The sequence below is a fragment of the Lissotriton vulgaris genome, unplaced genomic scaffold (assembly GCF_964263255.1).
Source record: "Lissotriton vulgaris unplaced genomic scaffold, aLisVul1.2 SCAFFOLD_5990, whole genome shotgun sequence".
NCBI lineage: Eukaryota > Metazoa > Chordata > Amphibia > Caudata > Salamandridae > Lissotriton > Lissotriton vulgaris.
This window is the reverse complement of record NW_028250483.1, coordinates 83227-110234: the sequence shown is the minus strand read 5'-3', so window position 1 is coordinate 110234 and position 27008 is coordinate 83227. Positions and strand designations below refer to the sequence as shown.

At 46.5% G+C, this 27008-nt stretch overlaps 1 long non-coding RNA gene across 1 annotated transcript in view; it reads right to left on the bottom strand.

Annotated features, from left to right (window-relative positions):
* Positions 1-380: 380 nt before the first annotated feature.
* Positions 381-27008, bottom strand: part of LOC147663257 (uncharacterized) — a 105952-nt gene continuing 79324 nt past the window's right edge. Inside the window, exon 3 of the long non-coding RNA XR_015305361.1 lies at positions 381-485. This is a non-coding gene — a long non-coding RNA (uncharacterized LOC147663257). The remainder of the gene's footprint in view (positions 486-27008) is intronic.

The following is a 27008-nucleotide window of genomic DNA, read 5'->3' as shown; positions in this document are numbered from 1 at the left end:
GCATGACACTCATGCAGATAATGTGCTTGCCAGGCGGCAGCGTCAATCACCCAATCATCTCATGCTCAAGCTAGCATTCCGCACAGCCAATCAACAGGTGCTCTACTGTGCCTGAGCCATTTCTGCCTATCAGTGGCCTCCTCAGCAGCCACCTTGGCCGCCTCTTGGACCCACCTCTCAGACAGGGCCTCGCTGTTCGACAATGAAAGCGCCTTAACATTACTAGGTCGCTGGAGGGTGGAGTAAAATACAGACAGTGAAAGATGTCACACCTTGGAGCTAGATAGAGGAACAGTCACAGGCAAAACAGAGAGAGCCAAGCATAGGTTGACCGGAGGGAGCTGGTCTGCCAGGCTCAAGGGGGCTGCAATGTTACCTACCACTTTGCTCTTGTCTGGTCCTGTGTGGACGTCCATTGTGTGGTGCAGCGCGATGGTCACAAACGCAGTGAGGGCCACCTCACCTTCCAAGCCTCCCACGCCGCCCTGAAACAAGTCAACAAGGCACTCAACATTGGATCCGGAGGAACAAAGCTCATAACAGAAGCCCAGAAGATAGACCCTCATGAACAGCTCTGGGAGGGTTGTCTTTAGGTATACCCATTCTTTAATCCTTTAGAGGTTGATACAAAATGCACCATCAATGATGGCAGAGTAATTAATTTATAATAGTGTAATTTTGAAGCTGGCATCTTCCTCATTGCAGATTGTAGACTGCCTGCTACGATGAACGGCAGCCGATCTCTAGATTGTGGGGCATATTAACAATGGCTTTATCTTCGCTTTTTTGGCTTTAAAATCCAAAGAAGCGGAGATAAAAATATTACCCTATCAACAACAGGGTGCTAACAAGCAAAATCGCATGTTAGCACCCTTTTTCACTATGCTTCCCTTTGCATCTCTAATGAGATGCAAAGTGGCCATTCCAGAGCAAAATAGTAGGAGAAATGTCGCTAAGCGCCATTACTCCTATTATCAAGCTTCACGCTAACCGTGTTAGAGACAAAAAAAACAGCGCTAACCACGGTTAACACTGCTTTTTTACGTCTGCTAATTTTCAGACTTAGCCATGTAATCCAATGGAGTTAATCCCCCATGGGCTATCAACAAGGATATCCCTATCCTTGTAGTTTTTATTGCTGCATTACCAGCGAGAACCTCCCAAAAATCCGCTATCGCTGGATTTTTTATCGCCTAGGCGGTTAGCATTGTTAATAACGCAATATTTATTTATTTATTTATTTTTTATTTTTAAAATTTCTAGAGCGCACAAATACCTTCCGGTGTCTCGGCGCTAGTGCATACAGATTACATGGTTGTTAAAGGATGTTACTGGTTAAAAAGCCATGTTTTAAGGTGTTTTCGAAAGGAAAACAACGAGGTATGTTCCTTGATCTGAGATGGAATCTGGTTCCACAGTTTGGATGCAGCCACTACAAATCGTCTATCTCCCCAAGTTGCCTTTTTTGTTGGGGGGATTTGGAGCTGTTGGACTGTAGATGACCGCAGAGTTCGACTGGGCTTATAAATTTTGAAAGCGTTTTTGAAGAAGTCAGGACCGTTATTGTTCAAGGCCTTGTAGGTTATACACATGGCCTTGAACTTTATCCTGCTTCTTATGGGTAGCCAGTGAAGCTCTCTTATTATAGGGGAGATAGAGGCGTATTTTGGTATCCCCAGAAGGACCCTCGCAGCAGCATTTTGAACAAGCTGTAACTTATTCACAACTTGCTCCTGCGCATTAAGCAGTAAGCCATTACAATAATCCACCTTGGATAGTACCAAGGAGGACATCAGCGTTTTGCCAGCGGTAGGAGGAAGAAACGGAAGCAGTTTCTTCACCATTCTCAAGGTGAAAAACGAAGCCGATACCACGGCGTTAGCATGGCCAAGGAACGTCAGCCTACTGTCAAAAAGCACGCCCAAGTTTTTCACCTTGGCAACTGGCGGTGGAGGTGTACCCAGTTCAGGAGGCCACCAGACCGGAGACCAAGACGGAGTTAGTTCGCCAAAAACCAGTACCTCCGTTTTGTCGGAATTCAGTTTTAAGCAGTTCCGATTCATCCATGTACTGATTGCCTTCATGCCTGCCTGAAAGTTAGCTGCCACAGCTTCTCCATTTTTATGTATTTCCAGGATCAGCTGTGTGTCATCGGCATACGATGTAAGCCCTATGCCGAATGACTTTATTACCCTCGCCAAGTCCGACACATAGATGTTGAAGAGTGTCGGACTTAGCGAGGAGCCCTGGGGGACACCGCACGGAAGAGTGAAGTCAGGGGAACTGAAGTTTCCCATCTTCACGGATTGTATCCTATTGGCCAGGAAGGAGGCAAGCGTTGCTCTGGCCCTGCCCTGGATGCCAAGGGCGGCGACACGGTCGATCAAAATAGAGTGATCGACCGTGTCAAAGGCCGCGGATAAGTCCAATAGTATCAGAATCGCTGGACCACCCCTGTCCATAATAGTCCTGACCTCCTCAGCTGCTTTGATCAGGGCCGTCTCCGTCCCATGACCCTTCCGAAACCCGAACTGCGTATTGTCCAGCAGGTCGTTCTGGTCGATAAAGGTTGACAGCTGTTGATTCATCGCCTTTTCGATAATTTTGGAAGAGTAAGGGAGGGAGGCAATTGGACGATAGTTTTTCGGCTCTAGGGGATTTAGTGAGGGTTTTTTCAGGAGAGGTGTTACAGTAGACTTTTTCCAAATTTCGGGAAATATGCCTGTCTGAAATATGGCTCTGCAGATGTTAGTAAGTACTGGGGCTATTAGGTCAGAGACTGATTTAATGATGCGTGGGGGACAGGGGTCCAAAGAAGATCCCGATTTTACAGTGTTTATCAGCTTTATCATGGAGGTCGGCGGTGTAAAGACCTCTAGAGTTGGTTTAAGTGAACAGCGGGAAGTCTCCCGACAGACTGTATTAGTGGTTGATGTTGTGGTAAATTCGTTAAAGATGTCATTGACCTTGGCCTGAAAGAAGTCTGCCACCTTGTTGCAAAATGATTGAGATGGTTCAACAGATGGTGGGGCAGGGGGGTTGGCTAGGTCTTTTACCACCTGATACAGCTGTTTGTTTGAGTTAAGAGCGTTGGTTATTTGTGTGCTATAGAAGGCACATTTGGCCGCAGTGATCATCTTTCTGTAACTAGTCAAAGCGTTCTTATATGTCTCTGACCAGGCGATATTAGCCAGAGATAGAGGGCGTTAAAAAAATTAATGCTAAGCGCCCTTAGCGTTAATTTTCCCTGTTCCTTGTTAATATGCCCCTGTGTTTCTTTAAAAAAACAGGGAGCAAACCTACAGCCATTAGCTCTTATTATAACTTTAGAGCCCATCCTTGTCACCACATTTGTGGTCCGGATAAGGAGCAACCCTTGATAAAGCCTGCAACAAGGTTGGTGGTGAGGGTTCTCTTTTCTATAAGAGAAACACAATCTAGAAAACGGAAATTGTTTCCCATCTGTAAAGCACTTTCTAACTCTAGGCCCAGATTCTTAGGTCCGGATTGTTTATTCAATATCTTTGGATTCCAATATGGGAGGATGCAATCTATGTAGGCTCTGTACATTATGGTTGTACTTCTCATGATAAACAGGAGCAGAGGAAATTAAACAAGCATTTGCAATGCAATAGGTCCCGCATTAGGAATGTTTGAGCTATTGGTATTGTAAATGACACATTTTTTATTTATGTTATGTTTTTTGAAAATAGCGAAATAGCTTTGTCATTTACAATGCCAATAGTTATAACTTTCGCAAATGTGACACCTATAGCAATTGTAATGCAATATGTGTTGCATTTACGTGACTTACATGTATATATATTACAAATAACAATAATTTTTTTAAATAATGAATACTTAAATAAAAGTTATTGCAATTTAACTTTTGTAAATAACTTTTGTGAAGATTATATTTATTGTGACGAAAATCCAAGAACAGAAATGAAATATTAACATCTTTTTGTTACATTTGTAATAAAGCTTGAAACATTGAGAGAACATATTTGAATAAGTTGTTGTGGAATGGTTGCACAGACTGATGCTGTGGTGGCGCTGAGTGATGTTGTGATGGCAAACAGGTGATGCTGTGGCGTTCAGTGATGCTGTGGTAGCGCATAGTGATGTTGTGGTGCCCCTGAGTGATGCTGTGGTGGTGCTGAGTGATGCTGTATGCTATGCTGTGTTTTGTTTTGCTATCCTATGATTTGTTTTGTTATGCTATGCTATGTTTTGCTATCCTGTGCTTTGATTTGTTATGCTATGCTGTGTTTTGTTATGCTATGCTATGTTTTGTTATGCTATGCTATGTTTTGCTATGCTATGCAATGTTTTGTGTTAATATGCTATGTTTTGTTGTGTTTTATTATGCTATGCTTTGTTGTGTATGCTATGCTATGTTTTGCTATGCTATTATATGTTTTGTTTTGCAATGCTATGTTTTGTTGTGTTTTGTCAAGCTATGCTATGTTTTGTTGTGTTTTGCTATGTTTTGTTATGCTATGTGTTGTTGTGCTTTGTTATGCTATGTTTTGTTATGTTATGCTATGTTTTGTTATGCTATGTTTTGTTTTGCTATCCTATGCTTTGTTTTGTTATGCTATGCTGTGTTTAGTTTTGCTATCCTATGCTTTGTGTTGTTATGCTATGCTATGTTTTGTTGTCTTTTGTTATGCTATGCTGTTTTGTTGTGTTTTATTATGCTATGCTTGGTTTTGCTATGCTATGTTTTGTTATGCTATGTTTTGTTTTGTTATGCTATGCTAAGCTTTGTTGTGTTTTGCTATGCTTTGCTATGCTATGTTTTGTTATGTATGCTACATTGTGTTGTGTTTTGTTATGCTATGCTATGTTTTGTTGTGTTTTGCTATGTTTTGTTACTTCGCCTGTTAGCTGGTTTTGATACCAGCGCATCTGTGGACCAGCGCTCACCTCTTCACATCAAAGCTGCAGTTCGCCGCACCCGCTTCGCGGGTGCCGCTTCACCGAGGGTCTTGCTGACTCTGCCTGCTGTCTGTCGGCGCACTCCAGGGCGAATCTTGGGCATCGGAAGGCTTGAGGGCTGCGAGCGTGCAGGGACTACCAGATCCAGGTGTCCCTGCAAGACCGATTCCATCTTCCGGTCCGCTCTCCCTCTAGCCCCGCCCCCCGCCCATCGGAGGGCTGACAAAACCACCTGTGTTGCCCTTGACCTTTGGGACACTTCGCCTGTTAGCTGGTTTTGATACCAGCGCATCTGTGGACCAGCGCTCACCTCTTCACATCAAAGCTGCAGTTCGCCGCACCCGCTTCGCGGGTGCCGCTTCACCGAGGGTCTTGCTGACTCTGCCTGCTGTCTGTCGGCGCACTCCAGGGCGAATCTTGGGCATCGGAAGGCTTGAGGGCTGCGAGCGTGCAGGGACTACCAGATCCAGGTGTCCCTGCAAGACCGATTCCATCTTCCGGTCCGCTCTCCCTCTAGCCCCGCCCCCCGCCCTTTTCAAACTACCATAAACAGTGTGTGTTCTCCCGCAGCGCGGGACGCAGCTCGGGTCGAAGACCGGGCAAAGAGCGGGCCGTTTGAGGCCGTTCGAGTACGAGAGAGTCCGGTCCGGCCCACCCCCCTTACTGCTTCACCACGGCTATCTCCACATAGGCACTTATTTACGCTCTGATCCCCTCAAATCCACCCATCGGAAAATGAACACGCGATCTAACAAACAGAAAAAAGCCAAAAAAAATGGGATAGGAGACAAATTGCTTGGTCCAATGGACGATTTCCTCGCCAAAGCAAACACATTCATCGATCAAAGCATAAGCTTAATTGAGGGGAGAGTTTCAACTGAACTCGCCATTGCACGCCGATCTTCAATGGGACTACTAGCTACCGCAAGAACCCCAGAAGTCCAGGCAACCCCAACTCCAACGACTGCGACTGCGAACAGACTCAGTCTCCCAAACAACATAGACCTCTCTGCCACCCAACTCTCAGTAGCTTTCTCGGACAGTGACCTAGAAAAACCCCCAGATATCTTCCCCGACCCAACCCCTGAAGAAGTAAGGCAGACGAGAGGGAGGAGGGAGGGAGCTATCAAAAAAAGAAATGTTAGCAAAAAACCAGACCACATCGACAACACCGAAACGGCTGATCTTATAGTATTGGTAGGTGACACAAATCCAGCAGCACTTCCCCTTCACCCTGCCCCCCTGCCCAGTAATATACCAATGATACATCAACTACCACATGATCTTCAAGACTTCCCAATCCCGGAACCAAGAAGCCCACGACAACTAGGGAAAGAAAGAGAATCAGCTAGATTAATTAAGGAAATAGCTTCTCTGCTGAACTCTTATATTCGCCCTCTAGAATCTAGACTTACTAACATCGAAAGTCTAATTTCAAAAATCTCTAGTCCTCCCAAACCCTCACTCCCACAAGTCCCCCTAAAGCCGCTTTCAGATTCCTCAATCATAACTCACCCAAACAAGAAATCGGTAACGTTGCCTCCTCCACAGACCAAAAAACAACCTACAGCAAAGGTTACAACAGTATCAAATCCTCCTACTGTTCAAAAAACCATTCCCAAGCCCTTGACCCTACCTCCACCACCCAACCCACTTCCCACACCAATAGCAAATACCCCAAGCATAAATACCCCTTCCTCTAAAACCCCCGTTACGACAAACCCCCCTGCCTCCATAACCCCAGCCATAACAAACACAAAACAAACAAAAACAAAAGGAACCCCGAGAGACACTACGGACCAAAGACCCTCTGTAAACCTGCCCCCTGCGGCATGTCCATACGTAATAGTTATGACAGGGGTCCCTGAACTTACTGGGGAGGGGGCTGAACCCAACTGGTCACTGAAGAATAAAGTACAGTATTGGCTGAACACTAATCGCCCTGTTCCCCAACATTGGAAAAGTACAATAGCCTCAGTCTCCCGGACCTCGTGGGTGGGACACAGAAAAAAAACCATCCGGGGGGACTGTGTGGTAATCACGTTCGAGGATCCAACCATAGCAGAATACATCTGCTCTCGGGAGTTTAATACCTCTGGGGGAATTGCCACAAGACTCTTGTCATACTTCTATCCAAAACGATATCACAATAATAACTATTCCCGTGATACCGATAGCATTTGGAGGAAACCAATACTACAGCCATGGGAACTAGACGTCGCGGGTCCAAAATTAATCCCGCGACATAACGAGCCTGAACACCCTTGGTGGCCATTAAACCAAAACTACCAGCAAAGAGAAGCACCATGGCAGATCATGGGCCCACATAACAGACCTAGAAATTGGGAGCAGTGGGAGAGACCACCGCAGAATCCATATGGCACCAGTTACAGAGAGCCCACTAATGGGCAAAACTGGCAAGGGATACCGTTGATGAATCGCTTTAGCGGCCTGGAAATGGTCGATTGACAAAGAAGCAATTCCCAGGAGTCAGCACTAACAACTGAGGACTCGACTAACCCTATAATAGAACCTTCTCAAATGGAAAAACCACCTTTAGACAACGCACTCTCACTGTTACCTATTACCTTCTGGAATGTGGCAGGCCTCCGAAACAAAATAGAGGACGGCTCGGCTGCTAGTTTCTTGAAGGACTCACAAATCATCTGTCTACAAGAGACATGGACAACGACACCTTTACATCTTGCGGGTTATAGGACATTTATATCCCCCGCCCTTCCCAGCATTGCAGGTAGACCAAAAGGGGGTCTGGCAATTTACCTGGCTAACACAATCTCTGACTTAAAGATCACTAAGGTAGACCTAACTCCACACTTCCAGATTCTCACACTTACAATTGGGAAAAAACTTTGCTTCACAATAATAAACCTCTACAACAATTTAGAGGATGACGTCTTTCTGAATGTTCTCTCACTAATTCAATCAAAAATAACCGATCATTGGCACGCCAAACAGAAAAAGGAAATACCGCAGATAATCTGGGGAGGAGATTTTAATATACACCCTTGCCCTCTGAATGACACATGTGGAATAAAGGACGAAAATGATAACCCACTGGTACATTTTTCCCACACAGGAGTGGGGACTGTCATGAACAGAACATTAGCTGATCTGGATCTTCAAATCCTGAACCCTATACAACAGAGTCACAGCAAACTAGAACCTACCTATAGAGGTAGGGGCCATGCGACCACCGTAGACTTTGTACTTGTGACAGAAGGCTTAAAAGACCATACCAAAAATTTCAAAATTCGGGAAAATAATCTTAGTGATCATTCTGCCTTAAACCTGAGCTTCTATATCCATCAACCTAGGTCACTGATGGCATCGATAGCAAACACGCTGGCACAGAACAGACTGGAACTGGGGAAAAACAATGGTTATACCATAAAATGGGAAAAGGTGGACCCAAACGCACTAACAACAAGGGTAGTAGAATCCTGCTACAACAGCTTTCTGATCTGTCTTGACCCCTATGCAGATCCAAAACAAGTTCTGGAAAACTTCAGCATAATAATAGACCAAGTTAAAAAGCAGCTGACCAAAACACCCAGACAAAGTAAAGTAAATTCCACAGGTTGGTTTAACCGAGACTGCACAAAAGCACAAACTAAACTAAGGAAAGCTCTCGGGAAACCAAATAGAGATGCAACAGAGATCCAAGCCCTCCGACGTGCATACATCACTTCCAGAAAAGAGAGGAAAAAATAACTGAAATTATCCCTGTGGAACGCCCTACACAAGAGCGCACTTTTGAAAGATAGTAAGACCTTCTGGAAGATTGTTAAATCACCCGCGCTAGCTGACTCTGCCGGTCCTAAAATAGATGTGGCCATCGACGAGGAAGCGTGGGTGAACCACTTTTCAGAAATCTTCAAACTGACACCAAACAGTGAAGAAAATCACTCCAACATCCCTTTAGTCGACTATCCAATAATCATGGACCTTGACATGCAGGACCTAGCATTGGCTCTATCTTCAAGTAAAAGCGGGAAAGCTCCTGGCCCTGACGGGGTCCCAGTTGACTTGTTCAAACACCTGCCGGATCTATGGGTTCCAATACTGACAAGAGTCTGCTTAGCCACAATGGAACTCGGCCTGTTAGAGTCATGGTCCTCCTCAATTATGGTCCCAATCTTCAAGAAGGGGGACCGCCAGGACACAAAGTGCTACCGACCGATTTCCCTTCTAGATTCTTTGGGAAAAGTAGTTGGAAGAGTCCTCCTTGAAAAATTACAGCAATGGGTAGAAGATAAAACCATCCTCTCGGACTTACAGTTCGGGTTTAGGGAGGGCTTTGGGACAGTTGAACAGGCCCTAACCCTAAGTCTGTTAACTTCAAAATATACCCATGCCAAACCCGGGTCCATCTACATGGTCTATGTGGACTTGTCCTCCGCATTCGACTGCGTCTCGCATGCGAAGCTTTGGTCACTGCTGAATGTAATGGGGGTTGATCCTCCCCTTCTGAACTTTCTGAGGGAACTATACAGTGAAGCCACGGCGAGAGTAAGATACGGAATAAACGGAGAACTGACAGCACCATTCAGGGTAGAGCGGGGAGTAAGGCAAGGGTGTGTCCTTGCTCCCTTCCTCTTTTCACTGTACACAAACGGCCTAGAAGAGTCCATGCTGCGAGGGGCAAGGGACCTCCCCAGTGTAAAAGGTCGCTTGATCCCCGCGCTCCTATATGCCGATGACGCAGTTATTTTAGCTCGCACCCCCAACGAACTGCAGAAATCTCTAACTAAATATGCAGACTTCATGGGGGCCTTGGATCTGCGTATTAACATTAAAAAAACGTTTGTTATGGTAGCTGGTGGATCAAGAAAAGCAACCAAGTCGATCTTTCTGAATGGTGAAAAAATTGAAAAGACCTCACAATACCCGTACCTAGGCATCATGATCGATGACGCCCAAAATTGGAAAGCGGCGGTTGAGACCAGGAGGCATCTGTTCAAAAGAGCAATCATGGCGCTGATAAAATTCTCTAACAAACTGGGAAAAAGACCACCAGTAGAACTGCTTCAGATCTACGCCGCGAAATGCCAATCTATTGCATTATATGGAGCAGGGATTTGGGGGCACGTATCCTCCAGCTCAATACAAAAAGAAGAGAACATCTTCATCAGTTTCCTTCTCTCAATTCCTAGAGGCACCTCCACCTACGCCTCACATTTAGAGCTGGGAATCCCCCACATTGAAGACTTAATAAAAATTCAACCCCTCCTCCTCTGGAGGCGAGCCTGGCTGTCAGAAAAAAACACTCTGACTAAAAGTATCTTACAGGACACTATGGATTTGGACCACACTCATAAAATCGCATGGCTCTTGTATGTCAGACACTTTTTTACTGATTTGGGCCTACAAAAGTACTTTTACACCCCAGAGACTTTGAGAGAAACTTCCAAAAAGGAACTGAAACGACTTGCGTTGGGTCACCTGGAAACACTGAGACTGACTACGCAGATCACAAAAAAATCTGTTACCCACGCAATTATGACCCAGCAGTCCTTGAGAATTCAGCTATATCTGACCATGGAGCTAACAGTTTATGAGAAAATGCTCTTAACAAGATTCAGAATGAATCTCTTTTTCAGGCTAGTGACTTTCCCTGATAAAAACAACTGGAATGTACAGATAGACCCATGTCCATGCGACGACCTCTCCCCACAGTCCACCATACACACAGTACTTTTCTGTAAGTTTTATCATCCCCATCGGAAAATTTGGTTAATTCCCCTACTTAAAAAATGGGGCCACAGACAATGTCGCCCAGCCATGCTGGCGCTCCAAACCTTGGACTCTGAGTGTACTGTTTATCATGTCTTAAACTTCTTAAAGTGTATTATGAGGCACCGAAACAACTTGTAAAACAGTGGACTAATGTGTACTAATATTTGAAAATGTAACATTTTTTTAAAAAAAGTCTATTTTCTAAATAGTACTTTTTAACAATTACTAACTTTGTATTGTGTGATATCTTTCATGGTTTTGCAAATGCTAAAAAACCGAATAAAGATTATTATTATTATTATTATTATTATTATGTTTTGTTATGCTATGTTTTGTTATGCTATGCTTTGTTTTGTTATGTTATGCTATGTTTTGTTATGTTATGCTATGTTTTGTTCTGCTATGTATTGTTGTGTTTTGTTATTCTATGCTATGTTTTTTCGTATACTATGCTATGTTTTGTTTTGCTATGCTTTGTTATGTTATGCTATGCTATTTTTTGTTGTGTTTTGTTATGCTATGCTATGCTTTGTTGTGTTTTGCTATGCTGTTTTGTTTTGTTATGCTGTATTTTGTTTCGCTATCCTATGCTTTTTTATGCTATGCTATGTTTTGCTATCCTATGCTTTTTTTGTTATGCTATGCTATGTTTTGTTATGCTATGCTGGTTAGGGTGTGTGAGGGTGTGTGAGGGTGAGTGAGGGTGAGTGACGATGAGTGAGGGTGAGCGAGGGTGAGTGAGGGTGAGGGTGTGTGAGGGTGAGGGTGCGTGAGGGTGAGAGGGTTGTGAGGGTGTGAGGGTGAGGGTGTGAGGGTGAGTGAAGATGTGTGAGGGTGTGCGAGGGGGTGTGAGGATGGGGGTGTGAGGGTGAGGGGGTGTGAAGGTGAGGGTGTGAGGGAGTCTGAGTGTGTGGGGGTGTCAGGGGTGAGGGTGACGGGGGTGAGGGTGTGTGTGGGTGAGGGGGTGAGAGTGAGGGTGCATGAGGGTGAGGGGGTGTGAGGGTGAGGGGGTGACGGGGGTGAGGGTGTGTGTGGGTGAGGGGGTGAGGGTGCATGAGGGTGAGGGGGTGTGAGGGTGAGGGGGTGAGGGTGTGTCAGGGTGAGGGGGTATGAGGGTGATGGGAGTGAGGGTGAGAGAGGGTGTGTGAGGGTGAGCGAGGGGGTGTGAGGATGAGGATGTGAGGGTGAGGGGGTGTGAGGGTGAGGGTGTGAGGGGGTGTGAGTGTGAGGGTGTCAGGGGTGAGGGTGACGGGGTGAGGGTGTGTGAGGGTGTGGGGGTGAGAGTGAGGGTGCATGAGGGTGAGGGGTTGTGAGGGTGAGGGGGTGTGAGGGTGAGTGGGTGTGTGAGGGGGAGGGGGTGTGAGGGGGAGATGTCTGAGGGGGAGTGAGGGGATGAGGGTGAGTGAGTGTGAGGGTGAGGGGTGTGTGAGGGTGAGGGGTTGTGAGGGTGAGGGGGTGTGAAGGTGAGGGGTTGTGAGGGTTAGGGTGTGAGGGTGAAGGTGATGGGGATGAGAGTGAAGGTAACAGGGTGGGTGAGGGGGTTTGAGGGTGAGGGGGTGTGAGGGTGAGGGGATGTTAGGGTGTGAGGGGGTGTGAGGGTGAGGAGGTGTGAGGGTGAGTGAGGGTGTGTGAGGTTGAGAAGGTTGTGAGGGTGAGGGGGTGTGAGGGTGAGTGGGTGTGTGAGGGGGAGGGGTGTGAGGGGGAGGGAAGTGAGGGTGAGTGAGGGTGTGTAAGAGTGAGAGGGTTGTGAGGGGGAGGGGGTGTGAGGGTGAGTGGGTGTGTGAGGGGGAGGGGGTATGAGGGGGAGGGGTGTGAGGGGGAGTGAGGGGAAGTGAGGGTGAGGGAGTGTAAGGGTGAGAGGGTTGTGAGGGGGAGGGGGTGTGAGGGTGAGTGGGTGTTTGAGGGGGAGGGGGTATGAGGGGGAGGGGTGTGAGTGGGAGTGAGGGTAAGTGAGGGTGAGGTAGTGTGAGGGTGAGGGGTGTGTGAGGGTGTGAGGGGGTGTGAGGGTGAGGGGTTGTGAGGGTGAGGATGTGAGGGTGAGGGGGTGAGGGTGAGGGGGTGTGAGGGTGAGGGTGATGGGGGTGAGAGTGAGGGTGAGGGTGACGGGGTGAGGGTGGGTGAGGGTGAGGGGGTGTGAGGGTGAGGGGGTGTTTGGGTGTGAGGTGGTGTGAGGGTGAGGAGGTGTGAGGGTGTAAGAGGGTGTGAGGGTGAGGGGGTGTGAGGGTGAGTGGGTGTGGGACGGTGTGTGAGGGTGAGGGGGTGTGAGGGTGAGGGGATGTGTGAGGGTTTATCAGGGTGAGGGAAGTGTGAGGGTGAGTGAGGATGAGGGGGTGTGTGCGGGTGTGGGGGTGTTGGGGTGTGAGGGTGAGTGGGTGTGAGGGTGAGAGGGTTTGAGGAGTGTGAGGGTGTGTGAGGGTGTGGGGTTGTGAGGGTGTGTGTGAGTGAGGGTGTGTGAGGGAGGGTGAGGGTGAGAGGGTGTGTGAGAGGGTGTTTGGGGTGAGTGTGTGGGGGGGTGTGAGGGTGAGGGGATGTGAGGGTGTGTGAGGGTGAGAGGGTGTGTGAGGGTGAGAAGGTGTGTGAGGTTGAGGGGGTGTGATGGTGAGGGGCTGTGTAAGTGAGGAGGTGTGATGGTGAGGGTTGCATGAGGGTGAGGGTGAGGGGCGTGAGGGTGAGGGGGTGTGGGGGTGTGAGGGGGTAAGAGTGAGGTGATATGAAGGGGTGTGAGGGTGAGGGGGTGTGAGGGTGAGGGGTGTGAGGGAGAGGGGGTATGAGGGTGAGGGTGGGTGAGAGGGTGTGTGAGGGTGAGGGTGAGAGGGTGTGTGAGTGTGAGAGGGTGTGTGAGGGTGTGTGAGGGTGAGGTGGTTTGAGGGTGTATTGTGTTTTTATCTAGGAACCTAAATGGATATTTCTATTTTATGCCCTTGTACGGTTATAATCAATAATATCCCTATAAAGGCATAGGAATAATATCCATATTTAGTTGTAGCCCATGCAGTCACATTAAGCAGGGCTACTTCCCCGGACTTCTAGAAAGCACAACGAGTTCTCTAAACAAACCAAACATCCAGCAACCTGGGAAATCCCCATTTGCTTTTGTTTAGATTTCGTCCTAGAACTCCTGTGAAGCACTGTAAGAACGGCCAGTTCTTATGACATCTTTATTGACGTCTTATGCCCAACCTTACGTCAAACCCTGCACCTTTCAGGTATAAATATACCAACGTTGCCTTAAGCAAACAAACGGTGGTGGTTTTGGAGCCGAGCAGCTATCTACTTGCCCGAGAGCCCAGCTGATGCGAGAGCCCACGGACGCTGCCCCTCCTTTTTGACGCACTGAGAGAGACGCTGTCTTTTCTCCTGCCGAGAAATCCAGCTCCGGTGTTTCCAGATACCTTCGCGGGTTACTGGGATATCGAGTCCTGAAAGAGAGATACCAGACCTCCTGCTTTCTATTACCCAGGTACGGAGCTGACTAAACCCTTAAAGAGAATTCTTCAGTCAGATTCTTGGCAAAACCAACTTAATTTAAACTGCTACTTACTTACTCCTTCCCACGTATTAGGCTTAGGTCAGGTACACCGGGGTAGGCGTATTTAGAAGCACCAGTTGAGTACGTTAGTCAATGTATATATGTATGCATATATTTTATCCATTTTAAAGTATCTTATGGCTAAGAAACCATATCAATGCTTTTACAGTATTATTTCATAATACTCCTTTTACTGTACGCACTTTACTTTACATTAAGTATTGCAATTATGGCAATTCATTTCTCTTGCATGAGAAAAAAGACTGCTCAATAAATTACACCTTTTATTGAAAATGCCCGTCTCTCTTTTCTCTGCACTCTGGTGAAACTAAGTACGCACGATTGACTGAGTGAAATAGCTGTCTATTGTTTTCACACGACTCTAGAGATACACTCTTATTCTGAGGGAGCAAAGTTGTCATGTTATATGGTTGTCAGAAGCTAATCCCTTCTTGTCTTTCCAGGGAGGTTAAACTCCTCCTCGTTTATTCGAGAACGTTTCTAGTGACCTCTGAGCTAGCTGGCAAACCTTAAGTCTAATATAGTCAGTAGAGACCGAGTCGACCTCAGTCCTACGTCTACACTTCTGAATATATTATTCCAATGCGCAGAGCCTATTGGGAATATAGGAACAACACTACAGGTGAGGGTGTGTGAGAGTGAGGAGATGTGATGGTGAGGGGTGCATGAGGGTGAGGGGGAGAGGGTGAGGGGGAGTGAGGGTGAGGAGTGTGAGGGGGTGGTGGGGTGTGAGGGGGTAAGAGTGAGGGGGTGTTTGAGGGTGTGAGGGGGTGTGAGGGTGAGCGGGAGTGAGGGTGAGGGTGTGTGAGGGTGAGGGTGATGGGGTGAGAGTGAGGGTGACAGGGTGAGGGTGGGTGAGGGTGAGGGGGTGTTAGGGTGTGAGGGTGAGGAGGTGTGAGGGTGAGTGAGGGTGTGTGAGGGTGAGAGGGTTGTGAGGGTGAGGGGGTGTGAGGGTGAGTGAGTGTGTGAGGGGGAAGGGGTGTGAGGGGGAGGGGAGTGAGGGTGATTGAGGGTGTGTGAGGGTGAGAGGGTTGTGAGGGGGAGGGGTTGTGAGGGGGAGGGGGTGTGAGGGTGAGTGGGTGTGTGAGGGGGAGGGAGTATAAGGGGGAGGGGTGTGACGGGGGAGTGAGGGGAAGTGAGTGTGAGGGAGTGTGAGGGTGAGGGGGTGTGTGAGGGTGTGAGGGTGAGGGGGTGTGAGGGTGAGGGGGTGTGAAGGAGAGGGGTTGTGAGGGTGAGGGGGTGTGAGGGTGAGGGTAAGAGGGTGAGGGGGTGTGAGGGCGAGGGTGATGGGGGTGAGAGTGAGGGTGACGGGGGTGAGAGTGAGGGTGACGGGGTGAGGGTGCGTGAGGGTAAGGGGGTGTGAGGGTGAGGGGTGTGAGGGTGAGGGGGTGTTTGGGTGTGAGGGTGAGGAGGTGTGAGAGTGTAAGAGGGTGTGAGGGTGAGGGGGTGTGAGGGTGAGGGGTTGTGAGGGTGAGTGGGTGTGGGAGGATGTGTGAGGGTGAGGGGTGTGAGTGTGAGGGGATGTGAGGGTGAGGGTGTATCAGGGTGGGGGGGAGTGAGGGTGAGGGGGTGTGTGCGGGTGTGGGGTGTTGGGGTGTGAGGGTGAGGGGGTGTGAGGTTGAGGGTGTGTGAGGGAGGGTGAGAGGGTGTGTGAGGGGGTGTTTGGGGTGAGGGTGTGAGGGGGTGTGAGGGTGAGGGGATGTGAGGGTGTGTGAGGGTGAGAGGGTGTGTGAGGGTGAGAGGGTGTGTGAGGTTGAGGGGGTGTGAGGGTGAGAGGCTGTGAGAGTGAGGAGGTGTGATGGTGAGGGGTGCATTAGGGTGAGGATGAGGGGGGTGAGGGTGAGGGGGCGTGGGGGTTTGAGGGGGTAAGAGTGAGGGGGTGTGAGGGGGTGTGAGGGTGTGAGGGGGTGTGAGGGTGAGGGGGTGTGAGGGTGAGGGGGTGTGAGAGAGAGGGGGTGTGAGGGTGAGGGTGGGTGAGAGGGTGTCTGAGGGTGAGAGGGTGTGTGAGCGTGAGAGGGTGTGTGAGGGTGAGAGGGTGTGTGAGGGTGAGGGTGTGTGAGGGTGGCTGAGAGTGAGGAGGTGTGATGGTGAGGGGTGCATGAGGGTGAGGGGTTGAGGGTGAGGGGGAGTGAGGGTGAGGGGGTGTGAGGGGGTGTGGCGTTGTGAGGGGGTAAGAGTGAGGGGGTGTGAGGGTGAGGGTGTTTGAGGGAGTGAGGGGGTGTGAGAGTGAGGGGGTGTGAGGGTGAGGGGGTGTGAGGGAGAGGGGGTGTGAGGGTGAGGGTGGGGGTGAGGGGGTGTTTGGGTGTGAGGTGGTGTGAGGGTGAGGAGGTGTGAGGGTGTAAGAGGGTGTGAGAGTGAGGGGGTGTGAGGGTGAGTGGGTGTGGGAGGATGTGTGAGGGTGAGGGGTGTGAGTGTTAGGGGATGTGTGAGGGTGAGGGTGTATCAGGGTGAGGGGGGAGTGAGGGTGAGGGTGTGTGTGCGGGTGTGGGGGTGTTGGGGTGTGAGGGTGTGAGGTGTGAGGGTGAGAGGGTGAGAGGGGGTGTGAGGATGAGGGTGTGTGAGGGTGAGGATGTAGGGTTGTGAGGGTGAGGGTGTGTGAGGTTGAGGGTGTGTGAGGGAGGGTGAGGGTGAGAGGGTGTGTGAGGGGGTGAGGGGGTGTGAGGGTGAGGGGATGTGGGGGTGTGTGAGGGTGAGAGGGTGTGTGAGGGTCAGAGGGTGTGTGAGGTTGAGGGGGTGTGAGGGTGAGAGGCTGTGAGAGTGAGGAGGTGTGATGGTGAGGGGTGCATGAGGGTGAGGGTGAGGGTGAGGGGTCGTGAGGGTGAGGGGGTGTGGGGGTGTGAGGGGGTAAGAGTGAGGGGGTGTGAGGGTGTGTGAGGGTGTGAGGGGGTGTGAGGGTGAGGGGGTGTGAGGGTGAGGGGGTGTAAGGGAGAGGGGGTGTGAGGGTGAGGGTGGGTGAGAGGGTGTGTGAGGGTGAGGGTGAGAGGGTGTGTGAGAGGGTGTGTGAGGGTGAGAGGGTGTGTGAGGGTGAGGATGTGTGAGGGTGAGGGTGGCTGAGAGTGAGGAGGTGTGATGGTGAGGGGTGCATGAGGGTGAGGGGGTGAGGGGGAGTGAGGGTGAGGGGGTGTGAGGGGGTGTGGGGTTGTGAGGGGGTAAGAGTGAGGGGTGTGAGGGTGAGGGTGTTTGAGGGTGTGAGGGGGTGTGAGAGTGAGGGGGTGTGAGGGTGAGGGGGTGTGAGGGAGAGGGGGTGTGAGGGTGAGGGTGAGGGTGGGTGAGAGGGTGTGTGAGGGTGAGGGTGTGTGAGGGTGAGAGGGTGTGTGAGGGTGAGGGGGTGTGAGGGTGAGGGTATGAGGGAGGGTGAGGGACAAGCCTTTGACATTGAGGGACACAAGCAGGGAGCACTGAGAGGAGTAGGCACGGGGCAGTGAAGGACACCGGTTTGGGGCAGTGTGGGTAAAACATGAAAAAAGCATTTTTGCTAGAATGGTGCAGCCCACCAACAAACTGCTGGGTCCCAAAAAAGTTTTCAAAAAATGAGACAGCGAAAGAGGAGCAACAGTGGAATGGAAGTAATGAGCAGCGGGATCAGTAGGGGGCAGTAACAGAGGAGCTTCGATGGTGAAATGAAAAATATTTAAAAGAAATTGAAACAAGATTGAATGCAGTTAAAGGGTGCAATTTCTAAAAATTCTTGTGTTTTTGTTGGGGAAAGACAGGTTTATGTTTCATGTTTAGGACCTGCAATACAAACAGAGGGCATACACAATTTGAACTGGGGTGCGATGTCGGGCACCGGTTGAAGCTGAGCAGAGGATAGGCAGCGCTGGGAGGGGGGCTGGGCAACCATGCCAGCATTCTGATTCACGAGCAGATGGTCCTGTTTATGACTTGCGGAGCGTGTGAAGTGGCTGGTGGCAAATGGAATCAAAGCGGCTGCGGTCGCTTTGATGTTCTTGTCTTGTCTTGCTTTGTGAGAGGGGTAGGGGGAGAGAATTCATGTGCACGCGCCTGGCTCACATGAACTGTATGCTATCCGCAGTGGGTAGACTTTTTAGGTCTGCTTACTATAAATCTCGCCTACCATCCCTTTGGGATCGGATAGACAAGACCTAAAAAGAGCAACACACAGAGGCCAGACAGGAAGTCAGATTCAGATACAGTGGCCAATGTAGCTGTGTACTGGCACAGGGGATGAATTAAAAAGTCCATTACCCAAGGTTTTGTTACAAATGGAGGGGCTCAAGAGTACTCCAAAAGCTGTGATGCGTAGAGTTTCAGATGTTGTGACGCACATACAGTGGGTAACTGTAGAACGGCCCACGACAAGGTGAACACTGACTGCTCTTTGTTAAGCCTCTGACAGCGGCTAACTGAACAATATGCATAGCAACCAGGTCATTACAGCAAAATATAAAATTGTAGAATCTAAATTGATTAATGAAATAAAATACATTATGCAATATACATCAATACAAAATAAAAAGGAAGAATGCCAAGCAAGAACCAGGAATCCTAACCTAATGCACAGAATGTTCAAACAAAAATGTTTGCAACACTATTCTAAAACCAGAATGTGCTGAAGAACGTCTGAGGGAGCCTTACAGAAGCAAGCGAACAAACTTGATAGGCAGTGTAAGATTTTAGAAAATTGAGATATTATGACGTACGGGTCACATGCAGTCTCTGGAGATCTGAGGCTTGCGGAAAGGTAGGAGCTTTATGAGAAAAGCATGACGTTTGACATTAATGTGCGCCAACCACTGTAGGGATGTAAGTAAAATGTCCACTGTCCTTAGTAAAGCAAGTGGGTAATGCTGAGTACATTCTCAAAGATGATAGCCTACCTCATATTTGAAGTGGCCATGTTGCGGTGCAATGTCCTGGACTTTGGACTATTTGTGCATGTCTGTTACACCCATGTCAATAGGTGATGAGTAACCCATGGTTAATCATTACTAGGGCAAGATGAATTTTGTGTAACACCAGTGTAATTAGCATTACTTCTGTATTTTCGCATAACTCTTGTTATGCAAAATTTTCAAAACGAAACTATAAAGCCACATTGCGTAACTATGCGCCATTCTCTATGAACGTTTACTGCAAATCTGACATTCATGTTAAAAATTACCACTCATGCGCAAGGACAAAATAAATGTCAAAACGCTGTTCATGGTGCTTTTGTTTTATTGCATTTTTTTCGCACAAAATGCATTCTTGCATTGAAAGTGGACGCAAAGATACACTTAGTGCTAACATTCAGAGCCAAACACCAGTTTTGCATTTCACATCTTTACTGGTACATTTTCTCAAATCTGACGTAACTGCGCAAAATTAAATCATGAGAATTTGGCACACCCCTAATCATTATGTATTGACTGCACGACATGGAATTTCAGACAAAAACATGTTCTGGTTAATCCCTAAAGAATGTGCTTTTCTTCTAACTTGGTTAGGGGTGAACACAAAATACGAGGCAAAGCAGTGTTGATGTGGAAGGCAAAGCTGGGGTGTTGTGTAACCCGAATGTATCTAAGTAGGATCATGATTTCTGCATACAGTATGCAGTGTTAATGAGGACACCCCTTGGATAACTTCAAGAGGGTGCACGTTGTGCACAGGGGCAGTGTTTAGCTCCTCAAAGGAAGCCCCTGAACAAATGGCCACTGATGATGAAGATGAGTCCTAAAGGTTCCTTTATGCGGTGGAATGCTTATGGGCAGGTACTGCAGGCGTTTGGGCCCTTGCCCTACAACTTCCCTGGATTGCTGAAGCAATAGATTGTGGGGGAAACGGACAACTGTGTAAAATCAGATTACCCTCGTTGTTTGCATGTTCTTGGCATGGATTGGGAACAGAGGCATTCCCTTTCAGCACAGACTCTAGTGTCTGCAATCACCCTCGTTGCTGGTTGTGCTCTCCTAGAAATACTCGTGCTCTGCTTTGCCCAGACTCTACTTTAAGCAGCTCCAGGGCCAAAGCAAGGTAGCTTTTTTCCTACGCCTTGCCTCATGGCGAACAATTCCTTGGGGAGGAGCGTACTCAAGATTGTTCTCCCTCTTTCCTAAGTTGATGTCCTTGTTGGTGGCTCATTTGGATCCCAAATGTAAAGTGTATACCATCCATTTGGAGCTCGTCAGCGGCACAATATAAGAAGCATACAGGTGAATCCTCAATCTATCTCAACTGCATCAGGATGCCCACCTGCTGTTGCCATATTTCAATGCGGCCATTGTAGGGAAGTGGTAAATAAGACCAAAAGATGGTTCCAATAAGAGACGGAGTTTATTTAGATGCTCACGCCTTCGAGTCCAAGCATGTAATGACAATAACAGATGTCAACCATAACTGTCTACATTCTACATGTTTTAAATCATAACACAGTCCCACAACACGAGCTTGCCACGAGCAGCCAGACACACCTGAACGCTCGTGACAGCTCGTGTAATCAAGAGTACATTCCCAACACACCTTCCCCCCTTAAAAAAAAACAGAGAAACAAACAAAAAAAAAAAAAAACCCCAAAAAAAACAAGAATCAATTCATAACAAAGTCATTAAACCTAACAGGTAAACGGTGAGAACGTGTAGCCCTAGTATTGTCAAAATTACATTCAGCTTGAGAGCAATTTCCATCGTCACCATGTCTACCGACATCATAAAAAACATTGCTGTCTGAATCATCCACCATCTGACAAGGCCCATTAAACAAAGAAACCCTGCTCAAGTTCCATACAGAGCCTCCATCAACCCTGACCGCGTTTCTAAAAACTTCAATGACCTTCCTAGGGTTTGACCAAACAGGAAAACCTTTACACACACCCTCCTTTTTTTTGATTCGAACAAAATCACCCACTTTGATAGAACGACTAGACGTAGAACCACACCTTTTGACCATGTCACGTTTCATTCTATCCTTATACGACTGAACCCTGTGTTGAACAGCATCAAAATCAACCTTGGAACAGTTTTCAAAACCTGCTAAATTCTTTTTCAGCCACCATGGGACTAACTTAGTGCTGGGCTTTCGGCCTCTTAAGAGCTCAAAGGGAGAAACCAGGGTCACAGAATTGGGTGAAGTCCTATAAGCTAACAGCATAGATTGCAAAGCATTCCTCCAATTCAAATTACCCTTGATAGAAAGTTGTATGGCCTCCTTAATCACACGGTTGAACCGTTCAACCTGACCATTAGCTTCAGGATGGAAAACTGCAATTTTCCTATGAACAATACCACATTTAGCAAAGAAAAGTTCAATCTCCTTACTCACAAACTGTGGACCATTGTCAGTCACAATTTCCTGAGGAATCCCCTCTCTGCAAAAGATCCCATCTAAAAATTCTATCACCTGAGACGAAGTGACTTCTCTAACCATCTTGACCTCAGGCCATTTGGAAAAATAATCTATAAGTACAATGCCAAAAGCCTCCTGTTTAGGTAAACAACTGAAAGGCCCAATGATGTCTAATCCCAGTTTCCGCCAGGGCCCTGAAGGTAAATCAATGGGGCATGGCTCTGGACGTAGAGCGACAGCAGTTTTATCACTGTTAGAGCAATAGGTACAACCTCGTACAAAATGGTCCACACAAGAGTCAATACCTGGCCACCAGAAAAACTCCTTTAACCGTCTTCTGGTGAAGGATATCCCCAAATGTCCCTCATGAGCGATTTCAAGAAGGGAGTTTCTAATCTCAAAAGGTGGAACAATCTTATCACTCCGAAGGATCAAGCCATTTTCCACAGCAAGTTCTTCTTGGACTTTAAAGAAACCCATCAAACTTCCGGACAGCTTCCTCTGTTCCGGCCAACCATGTACCAAATACTTCTTTACACTGCACAACTCCAAATCTTTACTCATCTCCTCCATCCAAACATCCTCTTGCAAAGAAAACCGTTCACCATACACAGAGTTGACATCTTGGAAAGTGAAAGCGACTTCACACTCCTCTTCATTGACTACTTCAGCAACATTAGTATCAGAAATCAGTCTGGACATGCAATCTGCATGAACGTTCGCCTTCCCCTGAACATACTCAATAGCGTACTGAAAAGATTGTAACCTAGAGGCTAACCTAGCGAGACGTGCCGACATAGTTCTTCCTCCACCTGGAGCCATGAGATACACCAAAGGCTTATGATCAGTCTTTATCAAAAATTTGGTACCCCACAAAAAAGGTCTGAAATGTTCAGCTCCCCAAACACATGCCAGCAACTCTCTTTCTATGACAGAATAATTCTTTTCAGCATCCCGCAAAGCCCTAGATGCATAGACCACGACCCATTCTTTCTCACAGTCTTTCTGCAGAAGTACTCCTCCTAAGCCAGAAGAACTAGCATCCACCATGATGATGCATTTCACGCCAACCACAAAAGGTTTGAGACACGGAGCATTTACGATAAACACTTTTAAAGACTGAAAAGCATGTGTCATTTCATCAGTCCAAACAAACTTAGCGTTTTTCTTCAAAAGACACCTGAACGGGTCAACTTTAGCCGAAAAATTTGGGATAAACTTAGCGTAAAACTCGATAAGACCTAAAAAGGACACAAGTTGCTCTTTTGTCGTAGGCACAGGAGCGTTCGTAATGCTCTTAACATGATTCTTCTTTGGTTTGATTCCCCTACCACTAATAGTATGCCCTAAATATTCCACCTCCTTCTGCCTAAATTTGCATTTGTCAAGGCGAAGTGTGAGGCCCTTCTCCGCTAACGCAGCGATCAGACACCTTAAGTTATTGTCATGCTCAAAGTTAACAGATGTCAACCATAACTGTCTACATTCTACATGTTTTAAATCATAACACAGTCCCACAACACGAGCTTGCCACGAGCAGCCAGACACACCTGAACGCTCGTGACAGCTCGTGTAATCAAGAGTACATTCCCAACAGCCATATGTCTGTGGTCCATCTTGCTCATGTTTGCATTCCTTTACTTGAAATACTGGCAGGCAAAGTTTTAGGTGAGTTTGGTATCACCTGGAGAAATCTTTGTGCTACTCTTGGCTGCATACTTATAAATGTGAGATCTAGTATTTGGTTTCTGCTACACCCAGATTTCTAGCAATCTTACCAACCAAAATTCGGGAAACCAAACATTTTGCCTACTCCTCTTGTTTTGCTGAATTTGTTTTTGTTACCCTTAGGACTCTATGCACTTTACCACTGCAAAACAGTGCTAAAGTGCTTGTGATCACTTTCTAAAACATGGCAAAATTGACTTACACCTGATTGGCATTTTTAATTAACTATTAAGTCCCTAGTATAGTGGCACACTACATACCCAGGGCCCATAAAATAAATGCTACTAATGGGTCTGAAGCACTTATTGAGCCACCTACTTAAGTAGCCGTTCCAAACATGTCCGAGGTCTGCCATTGCAGCCTCTAAGCAGTTTTCAATTGCCAATTCAACCTGGCAAAATAAGGATAAGTTACTTACCTGTAATCCTAGTTCTCTTCCAGGGGTGTGCTCATCAAAGTCATAAGCACTGAAAATTCCCACCCATGCACAGGGACCCCGAAACATATAAAAAAGTATATATGAAAACATAAATATACAGCTCCATATTGATACATATATCATATTTTCACAAATCAATGCAGCCTCCAAGAAAAAACAAGGCTTACCACTGCTCTAGAAATCTGCTTTTACAACAAAAGAGAAAACAGAAAAGAGGAGGCCAAGAAGGTACTTGAACTCTCTTTAATGGACAGAAGAAAATTGTCCTGCAAAACTGCAGGCATTTTTAGCCTATAGGCTGCATTGAAAACTCAACAACATAGAAATTGAAAGCAATTGCAAGCATAAACTGGCACAGTGCCTTTAATACAGCAATGACCCCCAGCTTTCCATCATGCCTCAGGGGTGACAGTTAGGTCAGTTGTTCTTTGCGGGAACTCGAAGGTCAGGGCACAAAGAGATGAAGCAATAATACATCCTTTGCCCGGTGAGGTGGGTGGGGTGTTTATGACTTTGATGAGGATACTCCTGGAAGAGAACTAGGATTACAGGTAATTTATCCTTCTCTTCCAGGGGATCCTGATCAATAGTCATAAGCACTGAATCGAATAGCAAGCCCATACTCTACTCCTGCGGGCAAATGACTAGAAAAACTTTGGGAGCTGATTTCAGCATTGAAATAAATTTCTCAAGGAGGCCTGCCCTACTTCAGTATCTGCTCTAGTATCCGAGTCAAGACAATAGTGTCTAGTGAATGTTTGTACCGATTTCCAAGTGGCTGCTTTGCAGATCTCAGCAATCGGTGCAATGTGCAGAAAACTACAGTAGCTGCCTTTCCCCTAGTGGAATCCGCCCTGGGAGTTGACAAGAGGGGCTTATATGACAATTGGAAAGCCAGCTTGATACATGACACTATCCATCTGGAGATGGAACAAATGAAGGCTGGGAAACCTGTTCTGATGGAACCATAGTTTACAAACAATTGATCAGACTTCCTAATAGCATTAGACTTGTCTATGTAGAATTTTTAGACTCTTTTTAGGTCTAAAGAATGGGGTGACCTCTCAGATGCCGTAGAGGGATTAGGGAAGAAAGTAGGCAGTGCGATGGATTGGTTAACATGAAAATCCGACACCACCTTCGGAAGGAAGGAGGGGTGAGTTCTCAGAAGTACTCTGTTGTGGTGAAATACAGTGTACGGTTCATTAGAGGAGAGTGAATGAATCTTGCTCACCCAATGAGCAGAAGTGATTGCCACCAAGAAGGAGGATTTCTATACAAGATGTTGAAGGGTCGCTTTGTGAATTGGCTCAAAGGGGGGATCCATGAGCTTGGAAAGAACCAGATTGAGCTCCCAGGGAGGCGAAGGAGGACGGACTGGGGAAAAACCTCCTTTAACCCCTGCAGAAAATCCTTAACCAAAAGAAAGAGGGCTGAGTAGGTGACTTTCTGTATGCCCAAATGGCAGCAAGGTGTACCTTTATTATAGAAGTAAATTTTAGACCTGACCTTTTATAAGTGTAGGAGATATGGAAGAATTACCTCCTCTTGCCCGTTGGTAGGTTGGAGATCATTTTGCACACACCACATATAGAACTTTTTTCATGTAAACGCATAAAATGCCTCATGAAAGGCCTTCTAGATTCCTTCAAAATGTTAATGAAAAGGGCAATCCCTTTCGAACCTTGCTAGTAAAATCTTAACATGAAGTTTTGGCATTTTTTTTTGTGTCATTCGCGAATAGATCGATTTGTTGATGACCCTGTTCTTGGAAGATGTCTGGCACCACCTTGTGCTGAACCCAGTCTGCCTGATCTTCCTAACTATATCAGGCCTGAAACCTATGTTTTTTTCAGAGAATTTCAAAGGTTTTTTAAATGTTTATTCCTAACTATATCAGGCCTGAAACCTTTGTTTTTTTCAGTGAATTTTGAAGGTTTTGTAAATGACAATTTTTAAATGTATTAATTGTTATATTTTTTTTTAAACTGATCTACTACATTTTTTAACTATTTATTTTTAGATATGTTATTTTTTAAATTACATTGTAATTACATTATACATTACATTACAAAATATACTTTCTCAGAATGAATTATTTTAGTTTAAATACTTTGCAAATAGTCTATAGACTTTTAAGTACAGTAGTTACAGTTGTTGCAATGGGCAACACAATTTCAAATACAATGCAACATTGACCTCAATGTGTTTTTCTAGCTAAATGCAATTAGTTACTTTATGGATTACTTTTCTAACCACAGGATTGGATCCTAGATTCAGTCCTTGGACATCTCCTGTAAAACGGTTGAGTAAAAGTGTTTTAGTTACAGTAGTGATTTTTAAGGAATATTATTGTATTTTAAAAGTTGACACAGAATTTTTTTTCACATAGAATCACCAATGTTATCCTATGGGAGGAAATACACTTAGCAGGTAAGTAGTGTTATCATTACTTTTTCTTACTCAGAGGTGGATCCTTGTTCCAGCACTGGTGCATCTCCTGTAAACAGTTGAAAGTATGTGTTTAAGTCATACAGGCGATTCTGGTGAAAACCAGACAATGGATTCCTATGGAAGGAAATTCAAGTTACTGGTAAGTATGGTTAGAATTACTATTCAGGATCAGTACTGGGCTCAAAAATGCAGCACTGAGGTCTCTCCTGATAACAGGTAAGTAAATCGGAATTAGTAGTTCGGCTGATTTTTGAGGAATTGTTTTAATTTCCAAAACTCCACACTTAAAAAAAATTCCAAGTGAAACAAGTCAATTGTAGCCTATGGAAGGAAATTCAAGTTACCATAAGTATTGTTAGAATTACTTTTCTGGATGATCAGAAGTGGGCTGAAAGATGCAGGACTGAGGTCGCTCCTGACAACAGGTGAGTAAATCAGAATTCATAGTTCGGCTGATTTTAAAGGAATTTTTTAAAGTTCCAAAACTCCACACTTAGAAAAACTTCCAAGTGAAACCAGTCAATGCTAGCCTATGGAAGGAAATTCAAGTTACTGTAACTACGATTAGAATTACTTTTCAGTATCAGTATTGGGCTGAAAGATGCAGCACTGAGGTCTCTCCTGATAACAGGTGAGTAAATCGGAATTCGTAGTTCGGCTGATTTTAGAGGAATATTCGTACGTTTCAAAAATAGACACGTAGAAACTTTTCTGGTGAAAACCACACAATAGATTCCTATGTAAGCAAATACAAGTTACTGGTAAGTACGCTTAGATTTACTTTTCAGGGTCCGTACTGGGCTCAAAGATGCAGCACTGACGTCTCTCATGATAACAGGTGAGTAGTTC